Consider the following 21,903-nt stretch of genomic DNA (forward strand, 5'->3'; position numbering starts at 1 on the left):
GTCTGTCAGACACACCACGTAAAGAAATACACATTTGGTCAAGAAGAATTGGAGGAGTACCCCACCTTGTGGCACGAGTGAAGAACAGGAAAGCATTAAAGTGACTAAAAGGAGAAGAACCAGACACTACTGTACCTCCCTCTCAAGCAGTCCACATCTCTTAGAAGAACTTTAAGACTGGAATGTGTGAATTAACTTTGGTTAAGAAACCTTCAATGTGCCTTTCTTTTCTTTAAGCTACATGTCATTTTTCCATTTCACCACCATGGTTGAACTATGAATGAATGAGACATCTCTAATCTTTCTCTCATCCAAAAACAGATGAGTTTAGAGGCTCTGCTGGGATTTGAACCCAGGATCTCCTGTTTACTAGACAGGTGCTTTGACCAACTAAGCCACAGATGATCAGAATAGTTAGTGCAACTGAGGTCCACCCTTACAATCTGGCTCCACCATAGCAGATAGGGGGTATAGCTCAGTGGTAGAGCATTTGACTGCAGATCAAGAGGTCCCCAGTTCAACTCTGGGTGCCCTCTGTTGTGCCACACAGGTAGCTAAGCTGGTCAGTTATCAAAGGCTAATGATAATTCTATTAAAGAATTATTAATAATTAATTAAGTTGACTATTTATCAAATTGAATTACCAAAATGATAATAATTCTCGTAGGGGCACCACCACGGGGCCTTAATCCAGGGAAAAATGATAACTTCACAGCAGAAAATCAGTCTCATATGATTTGAACTATCCTGCAGAACAGCAAATCTTACTATCACTTACAGAATAACAATTGAAGGCGTGAGATCCGAGCACTGGTTCTGCTTAAACAATCAGTTTCTGACCAAATCTTGTATGAAATAACCGAAACCACTCATTAAAAATCAATCAGAATTTATTTACATACGGGTATCAAAGAAGATGTAAATAGATACCCAATAAATCCTGACGGCACACGACATTGTTATAAAACCATTAACTAACTAGAAAAACAACAATCAATAAAAATGAAATGACAGTTAAATGCATGGAATGAAAAAAAAGGAAATCAAAGCAATAATAAACATGGTATCAACGAACATGTACGGTTCAACAACGTGGGTGAAAGATGGCTGCCGTATTTAAAGATGGCGGGATTGTAACCACGCCACGTGCAATCAGACCGGATGGTGATCCCGGTGTTTAAACCGTGATCAACTGGCGAAACGGCGCTTTAAAGCATGAGTGACTAGCAGAAAGTGGTGACTACAAATTAATGACAACAGTCTTGATAATGATGCTGATGTAATCTCAGCTCTGAACACAGATTTAGCTCTGAAAACGCTCTTAAGTTACTGATAAACAGGGATCACGACTTCACACAGTTCTGAACCGCTTAGTCCTACTGATCACTGCTCACGGGCTCACGTCTCCTCTGGGATCCGGATCGGGTGCCTGCGGGTTTTGTCGACTGCGGGTCGCGGTCCTGCTGGGGGGTTTCCCAGTCAGGTTCTCACGTCCCGTCCCTTCCCCTGAAACGGATTAGACAGCGGCGGGGCCGCCTCGTGCCGGGCCGTGCTTCCGGACCAAACGGAGGCTCACACGCATTCCTAGGCGCGGCGGGGGGGCCGGTCTCTCCTGCCGTGCTTCCCTGCTCGCCGGTCGCCGACGCGCAGCCGTCCAGGCCCCGGGAAAGCTCACAACCGGGCGAGACGCCGGCCGTCCGCCCCGATCCCTGCGCGGTCAGCAGACAGGGGCTCGGAGCGGGGAGGGGGGCTTCAGTCGGAGCGTTCAGTCGCAGCTGTGTCCCGATCTGATTGCCGGGAGCGCGTGGGCGTCGGGAGCTCGGATCTGTAAAACTTAAAGAGGACAGAGTTTAGTGGGCAACTCCAACTTTCATGTTGTGGTTTTTTAGGCTTTGGATGCTACTGGTTTTCAATACAAAGAAAAACTTCTAGCGCGTTTGCTAAATTACAAAACTCTCAAATCACCAAGTATTTCATCCGCCTAACAAGTCCAAGTCCTGCAATCACTATTTATAACTAAGTCTTAATGGAAAACTCAGACGAGCCGCATTTCCAGTTTGCTTGCACGCAAAAGAAAGTAGAATCTCTGAAAGTTGGGTAAAGGCAGCGCTGTGGGGGTGTCGGAATTTCCCAGTTCATCCTTTTCAGGGTTTCAGGAGGTCAGGTGCTTATCCCTACTTTCATCAGCAAAGAGGTAGCATACATCTGGAACATTGTGGCAGAGTTGACCACAGTCAATAATCAAATAATAAAGAGTCTCCAAGAGAGTGTGAATATTCAGGTTAAAATTCTTCAGTTAACGTTGGTCCTAACGATTTTTCAACTTGATCGGAGCAGTTGGTTTAACTAAGGTCCAGTCTTACAATCTGGATCCACCAATTTCAAGTCATGGTAGTAAGGGGGTAAGCTCAGTGGTAGATCATTTGACTGCAGATCAAAAGGTCCCCAGTTCAACTCTCGGTGCCCCCTACTTGTGTTCAGTGTCTTAAAACTTGATTTCATAGCGAGTTTGAAGTTCAAAAGCTGTTCAAGACTCCTTCCAGCACTGTCGTGTTCAAGGATGCAAGCAGTTTGCTAAATTGAGTCCTGAATCCCAAATAACAGGTTGGGTTTTGTAAAATGGAGTGGTCAACTTTCCTCCTTTTCATGCTTGCAGTGGAAGATCCCTGCCTTCATTGGGAAAGAGTTAACGTATGTCCTAAAGATTCTTCCACTTTGATCAGAATAGTTAATGTAACTGAGGTCCACTCTTACAAGAGACTTGAGACAGTAAGTTCTAGTGTCCTACCTCACATTCACTCTTTACAGGTCAATTCAGTTTGGCTACCGTCTCGGGTTCTTGCAAATAAACGGAGAGAGTAGAGATTCTCCAAAAACTTGAACTCTTGACTTCAAATTTTACATTTTGTTGACTAATGTTTCTGATTCAATCAAACAAACACGTTTATTTCAGCTTTACAGAGTTGATAACTGATGTACTTCCACTTTATGGACACTTTTGTTAAATGGGTGAGTATGTCAGAGAAAGTACTTGATGGTACATCCATCCATTATCTATGCTATATTCTTTACAGGGTCACGGGGGTCTGCTGAAGTCTATCCCAGCTCATTTTTCAGGCGAGAGGCAGACCCCTGGACAGGTCAATTTTTATAATCTGAAACTTTCAACAATAACCCAAGATTTAGTAGTAAACAGTTTGGACAGTATGGGGATTGAACCCATGACCTTGGTGTTATTAGCACCACGCTATGACCTTCTGAGATAACCGGCCTTTGTAGTGAGTGATTCTTTTTCATATGTACGTATGTATGCATGTGTATGTTTGATCCAGGCCTGGTTTACAACATCTTGAGTTCCATGCACAGTCTCCCAAACCAAGTACAGACCTTTTTAAGTGAGGTCACACTTGAGAAGTAACTGTCTGTCAGACACACCACGTAAAGAAATACACATTTGGTCAAGAAGAATTGGAGGAGTACCCCACCTTGTGGTAAGAGTGAAGAACAGGAAAGTATTAAAGTGACTAAAAGGAGAAGAACCAGACACTACTGTACCTCCCTCTCAAGCAGTCCACATCTCTTAGAAGAACTTTAAAACAGGAATGTGTGAATTAACTTTGGTTAAGAAACCTTCAATGTTCCTTTCTTTTTTTTAAGCTACATGTCATTTTTCCATTTCACCACCATGGTTGAACTATGAATGAATGAGACATCTCTAATCTTTCTCTCACCCAAAGACAGATGAGTTTAGAGGCTCTGCTGGGATTTGAACCCAGGATCTCCTGTTTACTAGACAGGTGCTTTGACCAACTAAGCCACAGGGCCTGATTTCACTGTAAGTTTGAAGTATCAAAGCTGTCCAAGACTACTCCAGCACTGTCGTGTTCAAGGATGCAAGCAGTTTGCTAAATTGAGTCCTGAATCCCAAATAACAGGTTGGGTTTTGTAAAATGGAGTGGTCAACTTTCCTCCTTTTCATGCTTGCAGTGGAAGATCCCTGCCTTCATTGGGAAAGAGGCAACGTATGTCCTAAAGATTCTGCCACTTTGATCAGAATAGTTAGTGTAACTGAGGTCCACCCTTACAATCTGGCTCCACCATAGCAGATAGGGGGTATACCTCAGTGGTAGAGCATTTGACTGCAGATCAAGAGGTCCCCAGTTCAACTCTGGGTGCCCCTTGACCATGAGGGTTGACTGATCGGATATTTCTTAAAACAACCTACAGTAAAAGTGCAGGTGGCATCTTAAATTCTATAAACTCAATCCTGCACTTATTGTTTATAAGTAACTTTATAGGCAACACCAACTTTCATGTTGTGGTTTTTTAGGCTTTGGATGCTACTGGTTTTCAATACAAAGAAAAACTTCTTGCGCGTTTGCTAAATTACAAAACTCTCAAATCACCAAGTATTTCATCCACCTAACAAGTCCAAGTCCTGCAATCACTATTTATAACTAAGTCTTAATGGAAGACTCAGACGAGCCGCATTTCCAGTTTGCTTGCACGCCAAAGAAAGTAGAATCTCTGAAAGTTGGGTAAAGGCAGCGCTGTGGGGGTGTCGGAATTTCCCAGTTCATCCTTTTCAGGGTTTCAGGAGGTCAGGTGCTTATCCCTACTTTCATCAGCCAAGAGGTTTATTTGTTTATTTGTTTATTAGGATCCCCATTAGCTACTACCTAAGTAGCAGCTATTCTTCCTGGGGTCCATACACATAAAAGAAAATACAATACATAATATACAATATACAATACACGATATACAAAGGTTTTACTGAGCAGTATAGAAAATGAAATACATGATTGCAATTTATTCTATTAAAAAAATGATTAAAAATAATTAATGTAATGCATTCTACAGTATTAAATTACAAAGAACACATGATCATAATCCACTCTACAAAATCAAATACAACAAAACAAAAATAACACTCTAGTCATGTAGTAAATGACAACAAGTGTTTCTTTATAGCATATTTAAATGAAAATTTACTTTGTACTATTTTAATGTGGGGTGGTAACCTGTTCCAATAAGTTATTGATCGATACATAGCTGTTTTTTTGAGGAGGTTTGTTTTTGGAGCAGGGAGTGTCAGATGCCCAAGGCTGGCAATTCTGGTGTTATAATTATGTCTGTCACTTGACTTTAATAACTGTTTGAAAAAGTACTCCGGTGCTTGATTTGAAATAATGTTTCTGGCAAACATGAGGACACTGATTTCAAGTTTGTTTTTAACTGTTAACCAAGACAGGCATGCATGCATATATTCTATGTTTGTGCGAAGAGAACAGTTAAGTGCCAGTCTGGCAGCTCTGTTCTGAACAAGCTGAAGTTTGTTCAGGTCTCCTTGCGTCGTTGCTGACCATACTACAGGACAGTAATAAAGGTGACAGAAAACTAAGGACTGTATCACTTGACCCATGCTTGAGGATGTCAAGTAGGAGGAGCACTTCCTGACCATGGCTATGCCTCTGCCCATTTTAGTTACAATGCCATCAATATGGTCCGACCATGACAATTCACTGTCCAATAGGACACCAAGCAGCTTAGTTTTCTTTACCTGTTCTATAGGTATGCCTGACATTGATAGATGCAGTGGGGATCACCAATAAGCATATGTCTGGTGCCAAAAACAATACTTTTTGTTTTGGCCACATTCAGTGCTAGTTTGTTGTTATTCACCCAGTTGGACACCCTCTCTAGGTCCAGATTTAAAGTAGTTACTAACTCATTTAATGAAGGGGCAGTACTATACAGAGTTGTGTCATCAGCATACATAACCATGTTTGTATTCATAGTAGCATAAGGAAGATCATTAGTAAAAATAATAAAAAGTAAGGGACCTAAACAGCTTCCTTGAGGAACCCCACATTTGTTATAGTTACTTTCAGATAGGCTACCATTAAAAAACACTCTCTGTGACCTATCTGACAAGTAGTTCACCATCCAATCAAGTGCCTTACTACTAAGTCCATATTTTCTTAATTTGGATATCAATATTTCATGGTCTAGGACATCAAATGCAGCACTAAAATCAAGCAAGACAGTGCCAACCATCTTCTTGATGTCGATTTCAGTCAGCCATTCATCAGTTAATTGAGCTAAAGCGGTTGACGTAGAGCGAGGTAGCATACATCTGGAACATTGTGGCAGAGTTGACCACAGACAATAATCAAATAATAAAAGGTCTCCAAGAGAGTGTGAATATTCAGGTTAAAATCCTTCAGTTAACGTTGGTCCTAACGATTTTGCCACTTTGATCGGAGCAGTTGGTTTAACTAAGGTCCAGTCTTACAATCTGGATCCACCAATTTCAAGTCATGGTAGTAAGGGGGTAAGCTGAGTGGTAGATCATTTGACTGCAGATCAAGAGGTCCCCAGTTCAACTCTGGGTGCCCCCTACTTGTGTTGTGCAACTTAGAACTTGCTTTCAGAGCAAGTTTGAAGTCCAAAAGCTGTTCAAGACTCCTTCCAGCACTGTCGTGTTCAAGGATGCAAGCAGTTTGCTAAATAAAGTCCTTAATCCCCAGTAACAGGTTAGGTTTTGTAAAATGGAGTGGTCAACTTTCCTCCTTTTCATGCTTGCAGTGGAAGATCCTTGCCTTCTCCTTGCCTTTCCTAAAAATGTTGCCACTTTGATCAGAAAAGTTAGTGCAACTGAGCTCCACTCTTACAAGAGACTTGAGACAGTAAGTTCTAGTGTCCTACCTCACATTCACTCTTTACAGGTCACTTCAGTTTGGCTACCGTCTCGGGTTATTGCAAATATACGGAGAGAGTAGAGATTCTCCAAAAACTTGAACTCTTGACTTCAAATTTTACATTTTGTTGACTAATGTTTCTGATTCAATCAATCAAACACGTTTATTTCAGCTTTACAGAATTGATAACTGATGTACTTCCACTTTATGGACACTTTTGTTAAATGGGTGAGTATGTCAGAGAAAGTACTTGATGGTACATCCATTCATTATCTATGCTATATTCTTTGCAGGGTCACGGGGGTCTGCTGGAGTCTATCCCAGCTCATTTTCAGGCGAGAGGCAGACCCCTGGACAGGTCAAAATACAATTTTTATAATCTGAAACTTTCCACAATAACCCAAGTTTTAGTGGTAAACAGTTTGGACAGTATGGGGATGGAACCCATGACCTTGGTGTTATTAGCACCACGCTCTGACCTTCTGAGATAACCGGCCTTTGTAGTGAGTGATTCTTTTTCATATGTACGTATGTATGCATGTGTATGTTTGATCCAGGCCTGGTTTACAACATCTTGAGTTACATGCACAGTCTCCCAAACCAAGTAGAGACCTTTTTAAGTGAGGTCACACTTGGGAAGTAACTGTCTGCCAGACACACCACGTAAAGAAATACACATTTGGTCAAGAAGAATTGGAGGAGTACACCACCTTGTGGCACGAGTGAAGAACAGCAAAGCATTAAAGTGACTAAAAGGAGAAGAACCAGACACTACTGTACCTCCCTCTCAAGCAGTCCACATCTCTTAGAAGAACTTTAAGACAGGAACGTGGGAATTAACTTTGGTTAAGAAACCTTCAATGTGCCTTTCTTTTCTTTAAGCTACATGTCATTTTTCCATTTCACCACCATGGTTGAACTATGAATGAATGAGACATCTCTAATCTTTCTCACATCCAAAGACAGATGAGTATAGAGGCTCTGCTGGGATTTGAACCCAGGATCTCCTGTTTACTAGACAGGTGCTTTGACCAACTAAGCCACAGGGCCTGATTTCACAGTAAGTTTGAAGTATTAAAGCTGTCCAAGACTCCTTCCAGCACTGTCGTGTTCTAGGATGCAGTTTGCTAAATTGAGTCCTGAATCCCAAATAACAGGTTGGGTTTTGTAAAATGGAGTGGTCAACTTTCCTCCTTTTCATGCTTGCAGTGGAAGATCCCTGCCTTCATTGGGAAAGAGGCAACGTATGTGTAAATGCATTCATGAAATGTATGTAACGGTGCATATAATTTATTAACATTATTATTATTATTTTTTATTTTTTTCATTGTTTTCTGTATTTATTTGTAATTTGAAGAAAACATGATTAGTTTATTTGGGACTATTTTCCGTGATGTGTTTTCAAGTCTCGCGGGTTTTCAAGTCTTGCGGGTTTCAAGTCTCGCGGGTTTTCAAGTCTCGCGTTGTTTGGGCTCTTCCGGCTGTTAACTTCCGGTTTCGGCTCCAAACAAATAGGAGCATGGATGGACTTCATGTTACCTTGCGGTCATGATAGTTTAATGCTGATAACAAAGGCAGCTGATCACCCAAGTTGCAAGGATAAGCTCAACAACCTCACCACGTGCAAAGGACTCTTAATTCCCTCTTGTGCATGCAGCCAACGAGGTATTTGTACATGTCTTTATTTTTTTTGTAATTGTATTGTTAACTTCATGTATATTTGCTATATGTTTGTTTTTAGTTTCACGGTGTAATGGAGGAGTAAGGAAGATTGCCTTCATTAAATCAGTCAAGAAACCACTTGTGTTTGATGTGCTTGGAGGGAGTTACAGTGAAACTCGCCACTGTTTCAATGCAAGTGTAAAGGAAGATGGCGCCAGAGTCCCTCTGATCGCTCTTCATGGCTATGCGGCGGTGCATGGACTACGGTGACAAGTGAAAGCTAAGCTGACTTCACACTTCAAACACACAAATAAAGGCAAGAAGATTGCAAAGGAACTACATTTCATAAGAAGCCATAAGGAGCTTGGACACTTATCAAGTTTGTGAACCAAGTAAAAGGGTGATTTTATGAATGTACTAAAGTGAATTGTGTATTGCGAAGTGTGGGTTGTTAAAAGAAGGCAGTAATTTTAAGTTACCACTAGAGGGCGCAATTTTCCACGTTTTGAAGCATTTACGTCACCAGCCTGTGTTTTGTGCGACTTTTATGATAACCAAAGCTGACTGAATCCATTTGATGCATACATTGAAACAACTGTCCTTTAAGGTTTGGTATAATTTATTGGGTATATTTATTTGATGTATACAACTTCATAGGTCTAGCCTATACAAATAAAAAATATTAAAAAAAAATAAAAATAAAGTAAAAAAATAAAAATAAAATAAAAAATAAATAAATAATTAAAAAAAAAAAAAATTCACAATAGCAATAAAAGGTTTGATTTATAAATCCTTTATTCACTTTAGGTTTACATAGTAACGGGTATAAATTTAGTCTACATTGGCAAGCATTATAACATGTCAGGCACAGGAAAACGTACAGTTCAAAAGCAGGTTGCCACTAGTGATGAAAATGATTCCCAAGAACTTCCTGAAAGGAGTGAAGTTGGTGACATTGCTGAAAATGAGGAGTTAAGACGGAGTGAAAGACCAAGAGCTCTAACAGAGAAGGGCAAAGGAATGCTGGAGGAGAAGATTAAAGGTCTTCAGAGAAGGTTCAATTTCACATATGAGAAATGGAAATTCAGCATGAGATTTGCCAAGAAGACACTTTCACAAGAAGAGCCAATAACTGATGAGGAGCTCCATGAAATAATTAGTGAAGACCAAGGTCTATCTTCAGATGTGCAGCGTGCATATGAAGAACTAAGGAAAGTAATTACACCAGACCAGGAAACACGCCGAAGAGCCGATCAGTGCATCCAAGTATCTCATCTAATTTTCAACAGAGCCTCCAAACGACTTGGTGGACATGTGCCCGAAGAAGACGATTGGCCCGAAGGAGGATCTCTGTTTGCTTCTAGTGTCAATTCTCTCATCTCTGGCTCAAAAAGAAGCTCGTCACGTACGACTGGATCTATAGAAAGACGTCAAGAAGCTGCCGCCGAGGCCGCTGCTATTCAAGCCTTTATGAAAGTTTCACAAGAGCAAGAACATGAACGTCAGGAAATACAGCGACTGGAAGAAGTAGCTCAGAAAAGAATTGCTGAGGAAGAGGCAGCAGCGGTAAAACGCCGCTTGGAACGAGAAGCTGAAGAGCTTAAGCTTAGAATCCAAAGAGAGGAGAACGAAGCTAAGATCAAAGCTCAGCTGATGGAAGAACATGCTGCTCTCCAAAGAACGCTGGATGAAAAGAAAAGAAAGGTACAGCAATTGGAGGCAATCAAAAACCTAAATGCAGCCCAAGCAAGAATACAAGTCTACGATCATATGGATGTCAAAGAAGAAAAGAGAGACATACTAGAGAGACGGCTGAGAACAGTAAAACAAGCAGCTGCTCCCACAAGTCCTACTTCGCCGTATGTTCTCTCTGCCCAAAAAACCATGACCCCTTCCCCAGCTGATGGTATAGCAGAGCTTGTCAAAATGCTAGCAGATGCTGTGAGTACCAGTAGAATCCCAATTCCTGAACCTACAGTATTCAGTGGGGATCCATTGATGTACAACGACTGGCGACTGTCATTTCAAACACTGATAGATCAGAAGAACATCCAAGAAAATGAGAAGATCTACTACCTCCGCAGATATGTGAATGGAGATGCAAAGAAAGCGATTGAAGGCTATTTCCTGCTGGGCACCCCTTCAGCCTATGTTGCAGCATGGGAACTCTTGGATGAAAGGTATGGGAACCCATTCACCATCGCACAGTCCTATCGTGACAAGCTCCACATGTGGCCCAAGATAGGACCCAGAGATAGCCTTGAGCTCAGAAGATTCACAGATTTCCTCCGCAGTTGTGAAGCAGCTATGACTCACATAAAGACTCTGGAAATCCTGAATGATAGCAATGAGAACAGGAAGATTCTAGTGAAGCTACCAGACTGGCTAACGGCTAGATGGAATCGCAAGTCGACAGAAATTGAAGAACACAATGGCCAGTTCCCTAATTTCAGTCAGTTTGTTGCATTCCTTAACAAAGAAGTCAAGATCACCTGTCATCCTATCACCTCTTTGCAGTCACTCAAGCAAGGCGACGCAGAGCAAGCAAGAGGCAGTAGGAGCCGGATGGTAGGAGCCAAGGTCCTGGCTACACGCTCAGATGACAAAGAGGTCATCACATGTGTCTTCTGCAAGAGGAATGGACACACCTTGATTAAATGTTGGAAGTTCATGAAGGAAGAAGTTCAAGAGAGAACAACCTTTGTCAAAGTTAATAAGTTATGCTTCGGTTGTCTCAGGCCTGGACACCATTCGAAGAAATGCAGCAACAGAAGTGAGTGTGATGTGTGCCACAAGCAGCACCCCACCTGCTTGCACTTGGATAGAGCCAATGGAGACAACAGACCAGCTCAAGCTAAAGAAAAGCAAAGCCAAGAGGAGCCTGAATCGTCGCCTCCTGAAGAAAGTACAGCAGCTACTTCACACAGAGCAATAGTCGGTGATCCTGGCACACATACGTCAGCAATACTTCCCGTCTGGCTTTCATCTACAATGGTTCCAGAAGACGAATTTCTTGTGTATGCGCTGCTGGACTCCCAAAGCGACTCGACGTTCATTTTAAGTGAAGTAGCCGACAAGTTAAAGGCTAACAAGGACCAGATCAAGCTCAAGCTCACCACGATGACCGCAACTACCACAGTCAACTCACAAAGAGTGAAAGAACTACAAGTACGTGGCTTCCACTCAAAAAAGAAGATCTCTCTACCCCCAGCCTATACAAGGGAGTTCATTCCAGCCAACCGAGCTCACATACCAACCTGCGAAAAGGCTAAAGCCTGGCCTCACCTGCAACACCTTCAGGAGAAGATCGCGCCCCTACTAGACTGCGAGGTAGGTCTGCTCATTGGATACAACTGCTCCCAAGCACTTTTACCACGAGACGTTGTATCTGGCAAAGCCAATCAGCCTTACGCACAACGTACTGACCTGGGGTGGAGCATCGTGGGATGTGGAAGTCCTTGTGTAGAATATGGAGATGCCATTGGTACAAGTCATCATGTAGAAGTGAGACAGGTCACTCCTGAGTCTTCTATCAACCTTCGGACAGAAGTACACTATGTAAGCCGGATCAGCGTGAAAGAAGTCACCCCCACGGAAATCATCAAGGTCCTCGAGTCTGACTTCTCGGAAAGAGCCAAGGAAAATAACCCCATCTCACAAGACGACCTGAAGTTCCTGTCAAAGCTGAAGAACAACATCAAACAAAAGGAGAACGGTCACTATGAGATGCCACTCCCGTTCAAAGGGGAACGACCTGAGCTACCTAACAACAAGGTCAGCGCTATACACCGTCTGAACTGTCTTGAAAGAAGACTGAAAAAAGATGCTAAATACTACAAGGACTACTGCACCTTTATGGATGATATCATCTCCCGTGGTGATGCTGAGAGAGTCCCTGAGGACGAAATCGACAACAGCCCAGCCTGGTATATACCTCATCACGGGGTGTATCACCCGAAGAAGCCAGGAAAGATACGCATTGTATTTGACTGTTCTGCCAGGTTCAAAGAAACATCCCTCAATGACCATCTGCTCACTGGTCCCGATCTGACCAACGCACTGGTTGGTGTGCTCTGCCGCTTCCGTAAAGGCCACGTTGCAGTCATGTGTGACATCGAAAGGATGTTCCACCAGTTTGAAGTGCAGAAAGAAGATCAAGATTACCTCCGCTTCTTATGGTGGGAGAATGGCCAAATGGATTCTGCACCATCAGTCTATAGAATGAAGGTTCACCTGTTTGGGGCAGCATCGTCTCCTGGCTGTGCCAATTTCGGCCTCAAACATTTGGCAGCACACAGAAAGGGTCAGTTCAATGAAGAAACCAGACGCTTCATCCAAAGAGATTTCTATGTGGACGATGGTCTGGCAAGTGTGGAAAACAAAGAGAAAGCTATGCAACTTGTCAAAGAGTCAAGAGAACTTTGCAGCACTGGGAAGTTGAGACTGCACAAATTTGTCTCAAACAGCAAAACTGTCATGGAGAGCATCCCAGAAGAAGAATGTGCTGCAGTGAAGGAACAAGACATGGACTTTGGAGGACAACATGTGGAGAGAGCTCTTGGAGTAGAGTGGTGCGTCACATCTGACACCTTCCAGTTCAGAGTCCAAGTAAAGCCTCATCCACTAACGAGAAGAGGTGTGCTCTCTACCGTGGCCTCCATATATGACCCCTTGGGGTTTGTGGCGCCCTTTGTCCTTGTGGGGAAGCAAATTCTCCAGCAGATGTGCAGAGACAAAGTCGACTGGGATGAAGATCTACCAGAACCCCTCAGACCTCAGTGGGAGTCATGGCTCAGAGACTTGCCCAATCTCTCTGGGATACACATCAACCGATGCTACTTACCTCCAGAATTTGGCGATGTCAAAGGCTGTGAACTTCATCATTTCGCAGACGCAAGCATTTCAGGATTTGGCGAATGTACCTACCTGCGCTCCATCAACAAAGCTGATGAAGTCCACTGCTGTCTCGTAATTGGAAAGGCAAGAGTTACTCCAACGAAAGTCACAACTATACCCAGACTCGAACTCGCCGCTGCAGTAGTTGCAGTTCGAACCAGCGACATGGTCTGGAATGAGCTTGAAATTGAAGATCTACAAGAGTTCTTCTGGACAGATTCCAAAGTTGTTCTTGGCTACATAAATAATGATGCTCGGAGATTCCAAGTTTATGTCGCCAACCGCATTGAAAGAATCAAGTCAAGTACAAAACCTGAACAGTGGTCCTATGTTGCTTCTGAGGATAATCCTGCAGATTACGCCTCTCGAGGTTTGACTGCAGATCAACTTAAGGCGTCAAACTGGTACACTGGTCCGAGATTTCTTTGGCAGAAAGGTCCAATTCAGAGAGAATGCAAGGTGGGAGAAGTCAATGAAGATGACCCTGAACTCCGAAAGACTCTTGTTTTCAAGACTGAGACAAAGGAAGCAAGATCTTTACTAGATAACCTGAAGAAGTTCTCTGACTGGACAAGAGCTGTAAGAGCAGTGGCAAGATTACGGCGTGTGGTCAAGGAATACAAAGGTCTGAAGCAACACACCAATGAAGGGACAAGCATAGAAGAACGAAAGGAAGCAGAGCTTGCTATCATTAAGAAACTTCAAGAACAAGCATTTCCAGCTGAAATCAAAAGACTCAAGCAAAAGCAGGAAATTGCCATGACAAAGGAAAACAAGCTACAAAGGTTAAGCCCTTTCCTTGATGAAGATGGAATCCTTAGGGTGGGAGGACGTCTAGGTCAAGCTGCACTACACCCGCACATAAAGCATCCGGCAATACTTCCACAAAAAGGCCACATATCATCCTTGCTCATCAAGCACCACCATGAAAAGATACAACACCAAGGCCGCGGAATGACTACAAATACACTCAGAGCTAATGGATGGTAGATCTTGGGATGCAGCAGTGCTGTCTCATCGCACATTTACAAATGTATCAAATGTCGAACATACAGACGACACACTGAAGAACAAAGAATGGGCGACCTACCTTCAGATCGCATGGAAGCAACCCCACCTTTCACCTATGTAGGCATGGATTGCTTTGGCCCTATCCACATCAAGGAAGGAAGAAAGGATCTGAAAAGATATGGACTCATACTCACTTGTCTATGTTCAAGATCCATTCACATAGAGGTGATTGATGACATGACAACTGATGCATTCATTAATGCGCTCAGGTCATTCATTGCCATCAGAGGAAATGTTCGCCAGCTCAGATGTGACCAAGGAACAAATTTTGTTGGGTGCAAGAAGAGAGTTTGCGGAACTCATGAAAGGAATGGATGAAGAAAGACTAAAGGCTCTAGGATGTGAGTTTCTTATGAATCCTCCAGCTGCAAGCCACATGGGTGGTATATGGGAAAGGCAGATCCGAACCATACGGAGCATTCTTAGTGCAATTCTTGACCACTCTGCACAAAGGCTTGACTGCACCTCTCTCCGAACTTACCTCTATGAAGTCATCATCAACAGTCGACCACTTACCGCTGAGCATTTAAATGACCCAGCTGGACCTGAACCGTTAACCCCCAACCACATTCTAACGATGAAGTCGACGATCATTCTGCCCCCACCTGGAAAATTCATTGAACAAGATCTCTATCTACAAAAGAGGTGGCGCCGAGTCCAGTATTTGGCCAACGAGTTTTGGACCAGATGGAGGAAAGAATACCTTCTGAACCTGCAATCAAGACAGAAGTGGTGTAAAAGCAGAAGGAACTCTAAGGTCGATGACATCGTCCTTCTTCAAGACGAACAGACACCACGTAATGAGTGGAAGCTGGGAAGAGTCACTGAAGTCTACCCAGGGCTAGATGGTCGGGTCAGAAAGCTGAAGCTGCTAGTTAGCCACACATCATACGATAGTAAAGGGAAAGCTACAACTGGTACAGTATATCTAGAAAGACCGATACACAAAATTGTTACTTTGATAGAAGCAGAGTAAAGTACTAGACCTAGTTTAGCACTTGCCTATTCACTACCTAGGCTATCTATTTAGTATCTTTTACATTTTTAAGAAATATCCTTGAGATGAGATTATTTGGTTTCTAAGAAATCCCACATACTGTTAGTTTTGTGTGATTTGGTGGGAGTGTAAATGCATTCATGAAATGTATGTAACGGTGCATATAATTTATTAACATTATTATTATTATTTTTTATTTTTTTCATTGTTTTCTGTATTCATTTGTAATTTGAAGAAAACATGATTAGTTTATTTGGGACTATTTTCCGTGATGTGTTTTCAAGTCTCGCGGGTTTTCAAGTCTCGCGGGTTTCAAGTCTCGCGGGTTTTCAAGTCTTGCGTTGTTTGGGCTCTTCCGGCTGTTAACTTCCGGTTTCGGCTCCAAACAAATAGGAGCATGGATGGACTTCATGTTACCTTGCGGTCATGATAGTTTAATGCTGATAACAAAGGCAGCTGATCACCCAAGTTGCAAGGATAAGCTCAACAACCTCACCACGTGCAAAGGACTCTTAATTCCCTCTTGTGCATGCAGCCAACGAGGTATTTGTACATGTCTTTATTTTTTTTGTAATTGTATTGTTAACTTCATGTATATTTGCTATATGTTTGTTTTTAGTTTCACGGTGTAATGGAGGAGTAAGGAAGATTGCCTTCATTAAATCAGTCAAGAAACCACTTGTGTTTGACGTGCTTGGAGGGAGTTACAGTATGTCCTAAAGATTCTGCCACTTTGAGCAGAATAGTTAGTGTAACTGAGGTCCACCCTTACAATCTGGCTCCACCATAGCAGATAGGGGGTATAGCTCAGTGGTAGAGCATTTGACTGCAGATCAAGAGGTCCCCAGTTCAACTCTGGGTGCCCCCTGACCATGAGGGTTGCCTGATCACATATTTCTTAAAACAACCTATAGTAAAAGTGCAGGTGGCATCTTAAATTCTTTAAGCTCAATCCTGCACTTATTGTTTATAAGTAACCTTATAGGCAACTCCAACTTTCATGTTGTGGTTTTTTAGGCTTTGGATGCTACTGGTTTTCAATACAAAGAAAAACTTCTAGCGCGTTTGCTAAATTACAAAACTCTCAAATCACCAAGTATTTCATCCACCTAACAAGTCCAAGTCCTGCAATCATTATTTATAACTAAGTCTTAATGGAAAACTCAGACGAGCCGCATTTACAGTTTGCTTGCACGCAAAAGAAAATTGAATCTCTGAAAGTTGGGTAAAGGCAGCGCTGTGGGGGTGTCGGAATTTCCCAGTTCATCCTTTTCAGGGTTTCAGGAGGTCAGGTGCTTATCCCTACTTTCATCAACCAAGAGGTAGCATACATCTGGAACATTGTGGCAGAGTTGACCACAGTCAATAATCAAATAAAACAAGGTCTCCAAGAGAATGTGAATATTCAGGTTAAAATCCTTCAGTTAACGTTGGTCCTAACGATTTTTCAACTTGATCGGAGCAGTTGGTTTAACTAAGGTCCAGTCTTACAATCTGGATCCACCAATTTCAAGTCATGGTAGTAAAGGGGTAAGCTCAGTGGTAGATCATTTGACTGCAGATCAAGAGGTCCCCAGTTCAACTCTGCAAGTTTGAAGTCCAAGAGCTGTTCAAGACTCCTTCCAGCACTGTCGTGTTCAAGGATGAAAGCAGTTTGCTAAATAGAGTCCTGAATCCCAAATAACAGGTCAGGTTTTGTAAAATGGAGTGGTCAACTTTCCTCCTTTTCATGCTTGCAGTGGAAGATCCCTGCCTTCATTGGGAAAGAGGCAACGTATGTCCTAAAAATGTTGCCACTTTGATCATAAAAGTTAGTGCAACTGAGCCCCACACTTACAAGAGACTTGAGACAGTAAGTTCTAGTGTCCTACCTCACATTCACTCTTTACAGGTCACTTCAGTTTAGCTACCGTCTCGGGTTATTGCAAATACACAGGGAGAGTAGAGATTCTCCAAAAACTTGAACTCTTGACTTCAAACTTTACATTTTGTTGACTAATGTTTCTGATTCAATCAAACAAACACATTTATTTCAGCCTTACAAAATTGATAATTGATGTACTTCCACTTTATGGACACTTTTGTTAAATGTGTGAGTATGTCAGAGAAAGTACTTGATGGTACATCCATTCATTATCTATGCTATATTCTTTGCAGGGTCACGGGGGTCTGCTGGAGCTTATCCCAGCTCATTTTCAGGCGAGAGGCAGACCCCTGGACAGGTCAAAATACAATTTTTATAATCTGAAACTTTCCACAATAACCCAAGTTTTAGTGGTAAACAGTTTGGACAGTATGGGGATTGAACCCATGACCTTGGTGTTATTAGCACCACGCTCTGACCTTCTGAGATAACCGGCCTTCGTGGTGAGTGATTCTTTTTCATATGTACGTATGTATGCATGTGTATGTTTGATCCAGGCCTGGTTTACAACATCTTGAGTTACATGCACAGTCTCCCAAACCAAGTACAGACCTTTTTAAGTGAGGTCACACTTGGGAAGTAACTTTCTGCCAGACACACCACGTAAAGAAATGCACATTTGGTCAAGAAGAATTGGAGGAGTACCCCACCTTGTGGCACGAGTGAAGAACAGCAAAGCATTAAAGTGACTAAAAGGAGAAGAACCAGACACTACTGTACCTCCCTCTCAAGCAGTCCACATCTCTTAGAAGAACTTTAAGACAGGAATGTGGGAATTAACTTTGGTTAAGAAAACTTCAATGTGCCTTTCTTTTTTTTAAGCTACATGTCATTTTCCCATTTCACCACCATGGTTGAACTATGAATGAATGAGACATCTCTAATCTTTCTCTCATCCAAAGACAGATGAGTTTAGAGGCTCTGCTGGGATTTGAACCCAGGATCTCCTGTTTACTAGACAGGTGCTTTGACCAACTAAGCCACAGGGCCTGAGTTCACAGTAAGTTTGAAGTATTAAAGCTGTCCAAGAATACTTCCAGCACTGTCGTGTTCAAGGATGCAAGCAGTTTGCTAAATAGAGTCCTTAATCCCCAATTACAGGTCAGGTTTTGTAAAATGGAGTGGTCAACTTTCCTCCTTTTCATGCTTGCAGTGGAAGATCCCTGCCTTCATTGGGAAAGAGGCAACGTATTTTCCTAAAAATGTTGCCACTTTGATCAGAAAAGTTAGTGCAACTGAGCTCCACTCTTACAAGAGACTTGAGACAGTAATTTCTAGTGTCCTACCTCACATTCACTCTTTACAAGTCACTACAGTTTAGCTACCACTTCAAATTTTACATTTTGTTGACTAATGTTTCAGATTCAATCAAACATAGGTCACACTTGGGAAGTAACTTTCTGCCAGACACACCACGTAAAGAAATACACATTTGGTCAAGAAGAATTGGAGGAGTACCCCACCTTGTGGCACGAGTGAAGAACAGGAAAGCATTAAAGTGACTAAAAGGAGAAGAACCAGACACTACTGTACCTCCCTCTTAATCAGTCCACATCTCTTAGAAGAACTTTAAGACAGGAATGTGGGAATTAACTTTGGTTAAGAAACCTTCAATGTGCCTTTCTTTTCTTTAAGCTACATGTCATTTTTCCTTTTCACCACCATGGTTGAACTATGAATGAATGAGACATCTCTAATCTTTCTCACATCCAACGACAGATGAGTTTAGAGGCTCTGCTGGGATTTGAACCCAGGATCTCCTGTTTACTAGACAGGTGCTTTGACCAACTAAGCCACAGGGCCTGATTTCACAGTAAGTTTGAAGTATTAAAGTTGTCCAAGACTACTTCCAGCACTGTCATGTTCTAGGGTGCAAGCACTCTGCTAAATTGAGTCCTGAATCCCCAATAACAGGTTGGGTTTTGTAAAATGGAGTGGTCAACTTTCCTCCTTTTCATGCTTGCAGTGGAAGATCCCTGCCTTCATTGGGAAAGAGGCAACGTATGTCCTAAAAATGTTGCCACTTTGATCAGAAAAGTTAGTGCAACTGAGCTCCACTCTTACAAGAGACTTGAGACAGTAAGTTCTAGTGTCCTACCTCACATTCACTCTTTACAGGTCACTTCAGTTTGGCTACCGTCTCGGGTTATTGCAAATATACGCAGAGAGTAGAGATTCTCCAAAAACTTGAACTCTTGACTTCAAACTTTACATTTTGTTGACTAATGTTTCGGATTCCATCAAACATACACGTTTATTTCAGCTTTAAAGAATTGATAACTGATGTACTTCCACTTTATGGACACTTTTGTTAAATGTGTGAGTATGTCAGAGAAAGTACTTGATGGTACATCCATCCATTATCTATGCTATATTCTTTACAGGGTCACAGGGGTCTGCTGGAGTCTATCCCAGCTCATTCTTAGGTGAGAGGCAGACCCCTGGACAGGTCAAAATACAATAATCTGAAACTTTCCACAATAACCCACGTTTTAGTGGTAAACAGTTCGGCCAGTATGGGGATTGAACCCATGACCTTGGCTTTATTAGCACCACGCTTCAAGGATGCAAGCAGTTTCCTAAATTGAGGTCTGAATTCCAAATAACAGGTTGGGTTTTGTAAAATGGAGTGGTCAACTTTCCTCCATTTCATGCTTGCAGTGGAAGATCCCTGCCTTCATTGGGAAAGAGGCAACGTATGTCCTGAAAATGTTGCCACTTTGATCAGAAAAGTTAGTGCACCTGAGCTCCACTCTTACAAGAGACTTGAGACAGTAATTTCTAGTGACCTTCTGAGATAACCGGCCTTTGTAGTGAGTGATTCTTTTTCATATGTACGTATGTATGCATGTGTATGTTTGATCCAGGCCTGGTTTACAACATCTTGAGTTACATGCACCGAACCAAGTAGAGACCTTTTTAAGTGAGGTCACACTTGGGAAGTAAATCTGTGTATCATTCTTTCTTTCCATTTTCAATTGGCAATCAAAAACCAAAACATGAAAAATTGACTGGTTATTTTGTTATTTCTTTTTTATTATAACACAAAAAACGGTAAAACGGCCGGTTTTTCATATTTCAATTTTAGGCACAGATCAAAAATACGAAATCGAAAAACGGGCCACAGGACTGAATTTGATTTTAATATTTAATTGGTCGGATTTACGTGACCCGGAAGTTTGGTAAGGAGCTAACACGACAGGACCAGAAGTCAGTTAGCCCCATCAGCCATGGAGACTTACGTGTTGTTTCGAGGAGCAAAGCGTGTGACTTTGAAGGAGGAGAACATGACAACCGAAAAAATCAGCAGGATTTTCCAGGTAAATTTTTCACAAAGATGCTTTTCTGTGAAATTGCACTGTACTTTTAACCACCAAACGAAGCCTAGCCCAGTGGTTCCCAAATGGTGTGCACACCGAGACAAGCTTTTTTGGGACAGCTATATATTATTACTGCTTAATTACATAACTTGTCTTGGCAAGGCACACTCGTATATTTAGTTTTGGGAAATTGTGATGTCTTCAAAGCATTATCTGAAGTTGGCTGCAACTGACAGGAAGTAGTTAACGTCAGATGTATTTCCATTGAAACGGGGTCTAACACTAGCAAAAAACCTATACTTGGAGAGCGTATTGTTCCACATTATGGATTCATTTTGATATATGAATATATTTTTTTCTTATTGGTGTTGAATGCATATGCAATTTTACAAATGTTCAATAGAACTTGGAGAAAATATTTTTTGATTGATATTAATATTTTGTTAATTAATGATTAATGATCATCATAGTTGTCAAGTTTTATTTAGTTTAAGTAAATTAAGATACTGTAAACATTTATGGAGTGGTGACAGTGATAACACGTGTTATGGAAGCTATTTTGCATGAATACTGTATGTATACAGGTGTGCCTTGAGATTTTGGCTTGGCCTTTGGTGTGCCTTAGACAAAATTAAGTTTGAAAACCACTGTCCTAGCCTATATTTTGCATAAACCTCTCACTTTACTTTTTCAAAAGGTTCATGGCCCCAGTCTCTACATCCCTGATGGTGTAAATGTTGCCATATTTCCTGGGAATGATGGTCACTTCAGCACTATTGAGCTCATAGTAAGGGGACATTATGAAGTGCATGGAGAGAGCAACGATGTGGGGGAGCCATCCGGTGTGCCTGGACCATTGAACCCTACCCGCTTCTCCTTCCGCCGGCCATCCAGTGCTGCTGCGGGTTCTGCTTTAACTGCAAGGCCTTCCGCAAGAGCACCCATGGCAAAGGCATTCCAAAGGTGACCAAATACTTTAACACATCAGATAAACGCATCAGGCCAATATGAGAGTATGTCTCTCTGTCTGTCTCTCTTTCTGTTCTAAAAAAAAAACCTTCATCTTCAGGAACGTCTTCATTGCTGATCTTGTGGAGGGCAGATTGGAAACCAGCAAAACACTGACAGTTCGATTCTTGGAATTTGAGGCTTCTGTCATGGGCATCACAAGTAAAGTCAATGATGCCCTTGAACAAGAGGAATCGGTCATCCTTACCGATGGTCAGGGAAACCAGATCTTGGACACAGAGGGAACCAGAGGTAAATTAATAAATAAAAACAAACATTTATAACCCTCTGGTTTTAAAAACACTACTCACTTTTTTTCTGAAA

General features: G+C 42.0%; 8 non-coding genes across 8 annotated transcripts; 3 read left to right on the forward strand and 5 right to left on the reverse strand.

The window, feature by feature from the left end:
- Positions 1-331: 331 nt before the first annotated feature.
- On the reverse strand, positions 332-407 carry trnat-agu (transfer RNA threonine (anticodon AGU)). The gene has a single exon. It is a non-coding gene; the product is annotated as a tRNA-Thr (tRNA).
- Positions 408-464: 57 nt separating this feature from the next.
- On the forward strand, positions 465-536 carry trnac-gca (transfer RNA cysteine (anticodon GCA)). The gene has a single exon. It is a non-coding gene; the product is annotated as a tRNA-Cys (tRNA).
- Positions 537-3,751: 3,215 nt separating this feature from the next.
- trnat-agu (transfer RNA threonine (anticodon AGU)) lies at positions 3,752-3,825 on the reverse strand. Its single transcript has one exon. It is a non-coding gene; the product is annotated as a tRNA-Thr (tRNA).
- A 284-nt stretch (positions 3,826-4,109) lies between these two features.
- trnac-gca (transfer RNA cysteine (anticodon GCA)) lies at positions 4,110-4,181 on the forward strand. The gene has a single exon. It is a non-coding gene; the product is annotated as a tRNA-Cys (tRNA).
- Positions 4,182-7,677: 3,496 nt separating this feature from the next.
- Positions 7,678-7,751, reverse strand: trnat-agu (transfer RNA threonine (anticodon AGU)). Its single transcript has one exon. It is a non-coding gene; the product is annotated as a tRNA-Thr (tRNA).
- An 8,372-nt stretch (positions 7,752-16,123) lies between these two features.
- On the forward strand, positions 16,124-16,195 carry trnac-gca (transfer RNA cysteine (anticodon GCA)). The gene has a single exon. It is a non-coding gene; the product is annotated as a tRNA-Cys (tRNA).
- A 1,972-nt stretch (positions 16,196-18,167) lies between these two features.
- Positions 18,168-18,241, reverse strand: trnat-agu (transfer RNA threonine (anticodon AGU)). Its single transcript has one exon. It is a non-coding gene; the product is annotated as a tRNA-Thr (tRNA).
- Positions 18,242-18,980: 739 nt separating this feature from the next.
- Positions 18,981-19,054, reverse strand: trnat-agu (transfer RNA threonine (anticodon AGU)). Its single transcript has one exon. It is a non-coding gene; the product is annotated as a tRNA-Thr (tRNA).
- Positions 19,055-21,903: the final 2,849 nt, after the last annotated feature.

This window comes from Cololabis saira, chromosome 5 (assembly GCF_033807715.1).
Source record: "Cololabis saira isolate AMF1-May2022 chromosome 5, fColSai1.1, whole genome shotgun sequence".
Taxonomy (NCBI): Eukaryota; Metazoa; Chordata; class Actinopteri; order Beloniformes; family Belonidae; genus Cololabis; species Cololabis saira.